This window comes from Protopterus annectens, chromosome 7.part0 (genome assembly GCF_019279795.1).
Source record: "Protopterus annectens isolate FY-2018-M chromosome 7.part0, PAN1.0, whole genome shotgun sequence".
NCBI classification, from domain to species: Eukaryota; Metazoa; Chordata; order Ceratodontiformes; family Protopteridae; genus Protopterus; species Protopterus annectens.
In genome coordinates, this window is record NC_056739.1 from 69,133,601 (window position 1) to 69,141,840 (window position 8,240).

The 8,240-nt window shown below is 44.5% G+C and overlaps 1 protein-coding gene across 1 annotated transcript in view; it reads left to right on the top strand.

Annotated features, from left to right (window-relative positions):
- Positions 1–8,240, top strand: part of LEMD2 (LEM domain nuclear envelope protein 2) — a 592,375-nt gene that overhangs the window by 448,627 nt on the left and 135,508 nt on the right. The window lies entirely within an intron of this gene.

Consider the following 8,240-nt stretch of genomic DNA (forward strand, 5'->3'; position numbering starts at 1 on the left):
CTGTTCATGAAGACTGTAGGGTGTTGTGTGTCAGCCTCACTGCCCTCTTCATCTTACTTATGTCTGCTAACCCTAACTGCCACTGCCCCTAACCCCTACCGTACCCTACACATTACTTTACCAAAAAATGTTTCCCTTATAGTTTGACTGTACAGGACACACACACAGTTTCACATACAGCAGCAAACACACAAAACACTAAAGCTATCACGTAACGTATCCTGGTACAGCTGTACTCTTCTCAGGATGTTGCCTGTACTATTCTATTCAGAGTCAGGTAAATATCTCATGCCACTCTTCACCCGACATCATCCATCATGGTTTGTTATTGTATCACCATGCTCTTGAATGGAAGGAGACATGTGCTACTTTATAAGCAGTTGCACTATTGCTGCCAATGCATGTCTTAATTCCCGTCTGAAGTGGGTATAATCTTACCTTGAAGAGAAAAGAAGAAATCCTTTTTGGGTGGATTTCTTCGCTGTTATGGCCTGGTAGGAAAGCAAACATTTTGTGCCACTCTGGCCTGGTTTGAAGTGAAGCCTTTCTTCTTAACTGACTATTAACACTGCTGTAATATGATTGGGCAAGTGTATGTCTTCTTTCATTGCCTGGTGCTTTTAACAGATAAAAAGAGAAGACGCCTTCATTGCTCACCTGGTGTTTTTAACAGCTATGAAGAGAAGATGGCTTTTTCCCCCCTTGGCAGCACCAATGGAACTCTAACGTGATGAGAAGACAAGATTTTTTTTTCTTTTCTTTTTTTTTTTTTCTTTTGTGCATCCACTGTCTCTTCATTGCAGTTAGTGAGCAAGTAAATTCTATCTGCAGAGCAAGTTTTCTTTCCACATATGCCTTGCTCTTGAGTACAGTGCATTCTTGTTTTGACACACACATACAGATGTCCTCCCATATCACTTTTGCAGTATACTTCACAGTATCGATCCCCTGCCAAGAGCATCCCAACATCAGGCAGTATACCAAAGCCTTTTGGTTTTAAAGGGTACGCCATACATCACACGAGTACTTCCCGCGTATGGCATAAAGGTGATGTCTGGACATACTATCCTCAGAAATTTTTTGCCACCAGTCTAAATGCTTGTTCATCTGCTGGTTCTGCCACTTTCAGATAAGAGCCCCATTGGGTTTTTTTTTTTTTGGTTTTATTAACTTACATTTGCCTTGTTATCTAGTTGTTGGGTTTCATGTCCTCCAGAAAGGGGAAATGCCAGTGTGGAAGGCATATTCCCCATAAAGATTATCACAAGCAATGCTTGTTCAGTTTAGGTGCTTCCTACAACCATACGCTTTGCATGATTTGGTAGTCTATTGTCCCTAAGACTTTGTGGAGTCTGCTTTCTTCTCTCGTGATTTACCTTGAAAACCAGTTACTTAAATTGTTGGCTAAGGATACCATGGAAGGATCTTCTCGGCCCGTGGGCCAGCTGTCTGAAAAGAAAACCGCCAAGGAAGTTTGGTCTGATTCTTCGGCTGTAACACCTCTACTAGACATGTCTCTTGAGGCTGGTGAAAGCCCGGAGGATCATCCTGTTTCTTTTTGGATTCCTCTGCCACAACAGCTTCGGAGGCAGGCATAGACCGACACCACTCACGTCCATGGAGATTTTGCAGATGTTCACCATGGATGTACATAGGGAACTGCAACTGGTTATTACTGAAGAGCCTAGGGGTGCTCCTCAGATTGTAGTAAGGGAATAGGTTCCGACTACCATTGAGTGCCATCAGGGTTTGAGCCTCCAAAATTTTTCAAGGCTGACGTTCCAGTCAGAAAGAAGGAAAAAAGCTAAACATATTAATCCTGCTCCAAAAAGATCTTCAGAGTAAACAGCAGAACTTCACTGAAGGATTGTTTAATGGCTTTATGGCTGTCACTCAAGGTTTGTTTACTGCCCTTATGGCTCTCCAGCCACCACAGGGTGTTTCTGTTCCTATTCCACCAGTCTTCTACCTCTTTTAAGAGACCCAGGGAGCAAGATTCTTCTAAGGAGGATTCTGATGAAGAGTCCCTGACTTATTCTTCCCAAATTCCTTTGACACGTAGACGGTTCTTCCTCAGAACCACAGTTGTCAGTCCTGACTTTCCTTTTGAGGAGATTTCTTTTGGTGATACTGTTTCCAGATTGATGGACTTTTTCAAATGGGACTGTGCTCAGGTGTCTGGTGTTCAGAAGAGGTACTATGAGCTTCTTCATATGCAGTCTACTAGACCCTCTGTTGTTCCTCCTCTTCTTGAAGATTTGCTGGATGCCTTTTCCACTGCTTTTCAGGTGCCTGACTCCCAACACTGTGCTCTTATAAACTGACTGAGGACTGCAAATTTCTTTTAAGTGTCCCTCCGCTGACCCCTTTATGTTTGGTAGTGACTTTTGATAAGCCTTCCAAATTGTTGCCTTCCACTGAATTGCTGCCATCTGCTATGGATAGCAGAACCATGGAGAGGCTAGGTAAGAAGCTATATACTTCTGTGACCCTCGCATTTAGAGCTGTTAATTATCAGATACATATGACTCGGTACGTTTTGGCTGTTCTCTCTCATACCCGTCGGGCTATTTCTGATCTCCCTAATTCTGAGGAGAAGGCCTCTGTTATTAGTTTGCTTGAGATGCAGGAAGAATAAAGAGTCCCTGTAATCACAACTGCGCAGGTAAAAGCTGCACTCTCTAAAGCCAAAAACACAGCATCCATGGGACTGAACAACATCCCAGGCTGCATTTTACATGAACTTCAGAATGAACTGGCTCCCCACTTAAGCACCACGTTCAATAATAGCCTTGCATCAGGCTTTGTGCCCACTGAATGGTGCACAGCAACAGTTATCCCACTCCACAAAGGGGGAGCCACCACTGATCCCAGGAACTATCGACCTATTAGCCTGACGAGCCTGGTCTGCAAGGCCATGGAACGTATCATCATGGAACTCTTGAACAAAGACATTGGTAACCTCCAAACCCTGGATCCCACCCAGTTCGGGTTTGTGAAAGGCAGATCATGCCTCCTGAACCTGATTGACTTCTTTGAGGCAGTCACCAAAGCCGTAGATGAGGGTAAGGTGGTTCACACAGCCTATCTTGACCTCGCCAAGGCTTTCGACACCATCCCCCATTCTGGAATTATAGCTAAACTCACTAAACTAGGTATAAATCCCTACGTCACAAGATGTGTTGCCAACTGGCTTACTGACAGAACCCATACTGTAAAAGTTGTAGACTCCAAATCTGACCTCAAAGCAGTGACAAGTGGAGTACCACAGGGTTCCGTCCTGGGACCTCTCCTGTTAGCCTGTACTTCAGAGAAGTAGATACCAAACACAGAAGGCCACTGGCTAACGAAGTTTGCAGATAACTGCAAACTAGGAGCCATAGTCAAGTCCCCAAATTATGTGAACATCCTACAGAAGGGCCTCGCTGAGACAGATGCCTGATGTCAGACCCATGGCCTCAAGCTCAATGCCAAAAAGTTCAGTGTCATCCCCTTTGGTAAAAACTCTGTACCCATGAGCTACCACATAGGCAGCAATCTACTTAACACAGAATGTGTGATAAGAGACCTTGGGACCCAGGTGGACAGTAGTCTCTCCTTTGATAGTCACATCAGCACAGTAGTCGTGAAGTCCTTCCACGTGGCACACCTCATCATAAAAGGGTTTTCATCCAGGAAAAAATAAGTCGTTGCTCCCCTCTACCCGACACTCATTAGACCCATTATAGAGTACAACGCCCCTTTTGGAATGTACCTCACAAGACATCTGCAGCAGCTGGAAAGGCCACAGAAGTGCCTCGCAAAGAGGATTACTGGCCTCAAACAACTGCCCTACACTGACCGCCTCAAAAAGACTCCAGCTTTACTCCGTAGCATATCGCCTACTCTGAGGTGATCTTTGCCTAACATATAAAGCTATGTCTTACCCAGAGCTGTTGGACATGCTACACCTAAAGAAATCCCAATCCCTCCGAGCTACACACTGTAGGGACCTAAACCTTGTCACCACAATAAACAGGATATGCTGGAGGGATAGATTCCTGTCCCAGAGACTTCCCATACTCTGGAACAGGCTACCCATATCTGTCAAGCAAAGTTCTTCATTAGCACTCTTCAAGAAAAATCTTGATGAGTGGATGGGAAATAGGAAATACACCCCGGGGATCACTTCTGTGTGTCTGCTCCACAGTGGCACAGGAAAATAGCTTTCTTGGGTGGTGTAAGCCAGGGAACCTTGTTGGCTAGGCTTACTTAGGCCCTTGGGCCGATAGCCTAGTACCTACCTATGAACCTATGTCCTCCCAAGTAGCTTGGCATTCCATTAAACGGAACAATGATGCACCTGATCCTTCATCTAGGGCTGCTGCTTTTGGACCTGCTTTATTCCTGGCTCATACTTCAGCCTTTACCTAATATCAAAGCTAAACTGATGGATGCTCCACTGGATAATAAGCATTTGTTTGCTGCTGCTGCAGAGTTGTTTAAGTCCCTGCAAGAGAACAGCAAGGTCTTACAGGAGTTGAAGCATATTTTTGTTTCCCCTGTGCCCAAATTTCAGACAAATTCACTTAAGTCTGCCTTTGTGTGTAGACAGTCTCGCCCTCCCCAAAGGCAAAAAGGGTGGTAGAAGGGCTCCCCTTGCTAAAGCTACCCAAATTCTTCCTACTCAGAAGCCTATTTTTCCTGACGAACCATGGGCTGTGTGACTATCCTGTTCTTCTCAGTCCTGTTCCTCTTTCTCTGCATCTTTTTCTATCCCTTCCTATTTGGGTGGAGATCACCCAATACTCCTGGGTTCTTTCCGTAATTTGCCAGGGTTATTACATGGCTTGAAAATCTCCCCCCCCCCCTTTTTTTAGGCATTCATCAGCCTCTTCATGAACAACTGACCCTTTTTCCAGAGATACTTCAGAGCCTGTTGGCTCAAGGAACAATTCAAGAAGTTCCAACTCTTCAGAGGGAACAATTCAAGAAGTTCCAACTCTTCAGAGGGGAAGGGATTTTACTCCAGAAAGTTCTTGGTCCCCAGGAAAGAAGGCACTTGGAAGACCCATTCTGGATCTTTGTCAGCTAAACATCTTTTTGATGGTCCCTTCCTTTTGAATGCCATCTCTTCAAACCTTGTTTATTCTGCTGCTTCCTCAGGCTTTTCTAGTTTCCCTGGATCTCAAGGATGCTTATCTACACATTCCTATTCATGCGCTTTTCAGGAAGCTTTTACGCTTCTCTGCTGCTTCCTGGCATTTTCAGTTCTGTGCTTTGCCGTTTTGCCTGTCTGCTGCCCCAAGGGTCTTAACCAAATGCCCTGCTCCTGAGATTGCTTTCTGCAGGCTAAGGGGGATACAGGTCTTTGCCTACCTGAATGACCTACTTATTCAGGCCTCCTCTCAAGAGCTCTTACTTTAACATCTACACTTTACCATTTCTGTCATGCAAAGCCTGGGATTTACTGTAAATTTACAGAAGACATTCCTGACTTCTTCTCAGGATCATGTTTTTCTGGGTTGCAGGTTGCAGGATCCAGACTGTCCCAGTGCGGGCATCCCTCCCCCCTCCCAAGGCATTAACTCTCATTGCTTTCTTTCATTCCCTTCTTCCTCTGGCTTCAGTCACAGCCAGAGAATTTCTGAGGCCTCCGGGTTACATGGCTTCCATCATTGATGCTTCCTCTAGCCAAGCTCCACATGAGAAAGCTTCATTGGTTTCTAAAGCCAAGTTTGGCTTCAACATTCTCATCCTTTAGATTTTCTACTTCAGTGCCTCAAGCTGGAAATTCAGTGGTGGATTCATCAGTTGTCCATAACCCAGAGCTTCCTTTTCAACCTCCAGTCTCCTCTCAGGAACTTTACACAGATGCCTCGGATGTGGGATAGGGAGCCTCCTTTGGTTCTGTCAGGGTACAGGATCTTTGGTCACTTCAACAAAAGAAAGACCACATCATTGTCAAAGAGATGAGAGCTCTTTTGCTGGCTGTTCAGACATTTCATTCTCTTTTCCTTCCAGGGCCCCTCAAGAGTCTCACAGGCAATACTCCAGTGATGTGGTATGTCAACAAGCAAGGGAGGGGGTGCAAGGTCCTATCTCCTATGCAGATTAGCTCTTCGGGTTTGGAAGCTAGCTATCCAGTATCAGGTAACCCTTCAGGCAGTTTACATTCCCTCAGATCAGAACATAGTGTCAGATTCTCTAAGCAGTTCCATGACGCTATCACATGAGTGGATGCTCCATAGGGATGTGTTTCTGGACATTGTCCACCAGATCTTTTTGCCTCCCCTCTGTTTTTGTTGGAAGGGGATGTTTCTCTATGCCTTCCCTCCCCTTCCTGTAATTCTGAATGTCCTGTTCAAGATAAAACAGGATGCTCCTAAAATCTTGCTGGTGACTACATTTTGGCCCAGACAGCATTGGTTCCCTCTTCTTCTGCATCTTGCCAAGGGCAAACGTCACAAGTTACCTCACAGGGTGGACCTACTCACACAAGACAAGGTATCTTTCATCAAACCCCACCTGTCCGCTATTCAACTGATGTGGGTTATAGGGTTTTGATCCCCTACAGACATCTTTTTTTTTCTCTGAGGACATGCTTCAGGTCCTGCATGAGGCCAGGAAACCCACTTCTAGGAAATCTTACTTCTCCACATGGAAGAGATTTTCTGTTTGGTGTCTTTCTCGTAACCTGGATCCACTTACTGTGGATGTTCCTTTGGATCTCTCTTATTTGACTGACTTGCTTAATGCTGGGTTGGTGTATTCTTCTGTTAAGACTCGCCTTTCAACTATTTCATTTATCTGCCTTTGACTCCCTCTTTATCCTCTAGATTTGCGGCCAAACATTTTCTTAAAGGCATCCTTCACATTAGGCCTCTCAGGAAGCCTGTCCCTCCTTCCTGGGACCTTAATTTTGCTTTAGAAAAATTGACTCAGGCTCCTTTGGAACCTAATGCTTCAGCTTCCTTAAACATTGTTCTTGGAAGACTGTTCTTCTTTTGGCCCTTACTTCTGTCAGACAGGTGTCTGAGCTGCAAGCTGTTATGGGTGTTTCTCCTTTTTTTAGTTTTCCGTAAGGATAAGCTTGTCCCTTTGTGCTAATCCTTTTATCCCCACGGTGGTTAATGAGTTGTCTCTTAATCAGTCTGTTCATTTGCCCAACTTTTTCCCTTCTCAGTCTGCTCATGAGAAGGTTTTGCACACCTTGGATTTGCATAGACAACTGATATTTTTATAAGACTAAAGGGTTTCACAAATCTGAACAGCTTTTTGTTTCTTTTCATCATAGGTCTTTAGGTTCGACTGTTTCTAAGCAAACCATTTTTCTATGATATCAAAGCAATTTTTTTTTTTGCTATTTTTTCATAGGAAGAGCCTTCCTTCTGTTAAGGCTCATTCCACTAGGGCTGTGCCTTCTTCTGGTGCTTTTTTTAAGAGCTTGGGTACTAATTCTATTCTTGAGGCAGCAGCCCGGAATTCTCTGCATACCTTTACCAATCACTGTAAGTTGGATGTGATTTCTAGGGCCAGAGTTGGCTCTGCCAGGGCCATTCTTCATGGCTTCCTAGAGGGCTGTGCTGGCCCTTTCTCCTCCCAGTCTTCTTGAGCTTTTGCACTCTCCCTATTGTAAATTTAGTACAGTTGTGTAAAGTCTTACCATAACAGTAGATGTCCTTCTCTTCACTGTTGCAGTATTCGCACCCTCCTTCCTCCCACTGGTCCTTTTTCCTTCTGGATGTGCTTGTTACCTAATTTTATCTTTGGACTGTCGTTTCTACTGGGGCTTTTTCATTTCTGAGAATGGTACCTCTGTGTGTCACCTTTATGCCATGTGCAGGGAGCATACGTGTTATGTATGGTGTACCATTTACAACCAAAAGGCTTTTGTTTACTGGCAGGATGTCAGACTGCCCTTGGCAGGGGATCCCTATTGTAAAGAACACTGCAGCAGTGAAGAGAAGGACATCTACTGTTATGGTAAGATTTTACACAACTGCACTTTCATCTGAATGGCAAGCAGTGCCTGGCAGCCCCTTCTAAACTTTTTTCAGGGTCATTTGTATTTTCACTGTATCTGATTTCTGCTGGTAATTTGTATGTATGCCCTGCCACTGCAGATGTTGCTACCAAAAACTACAGCCCTTAAAAAAAAAAAAAAAAAAAAAAAAAAAAACAGGGAGACTATAAGATCAGGCCTTTTAGTGCATGCCACCCCCCCTCCATGTGAAGACCAGCCAGATGGTTTATAAGTG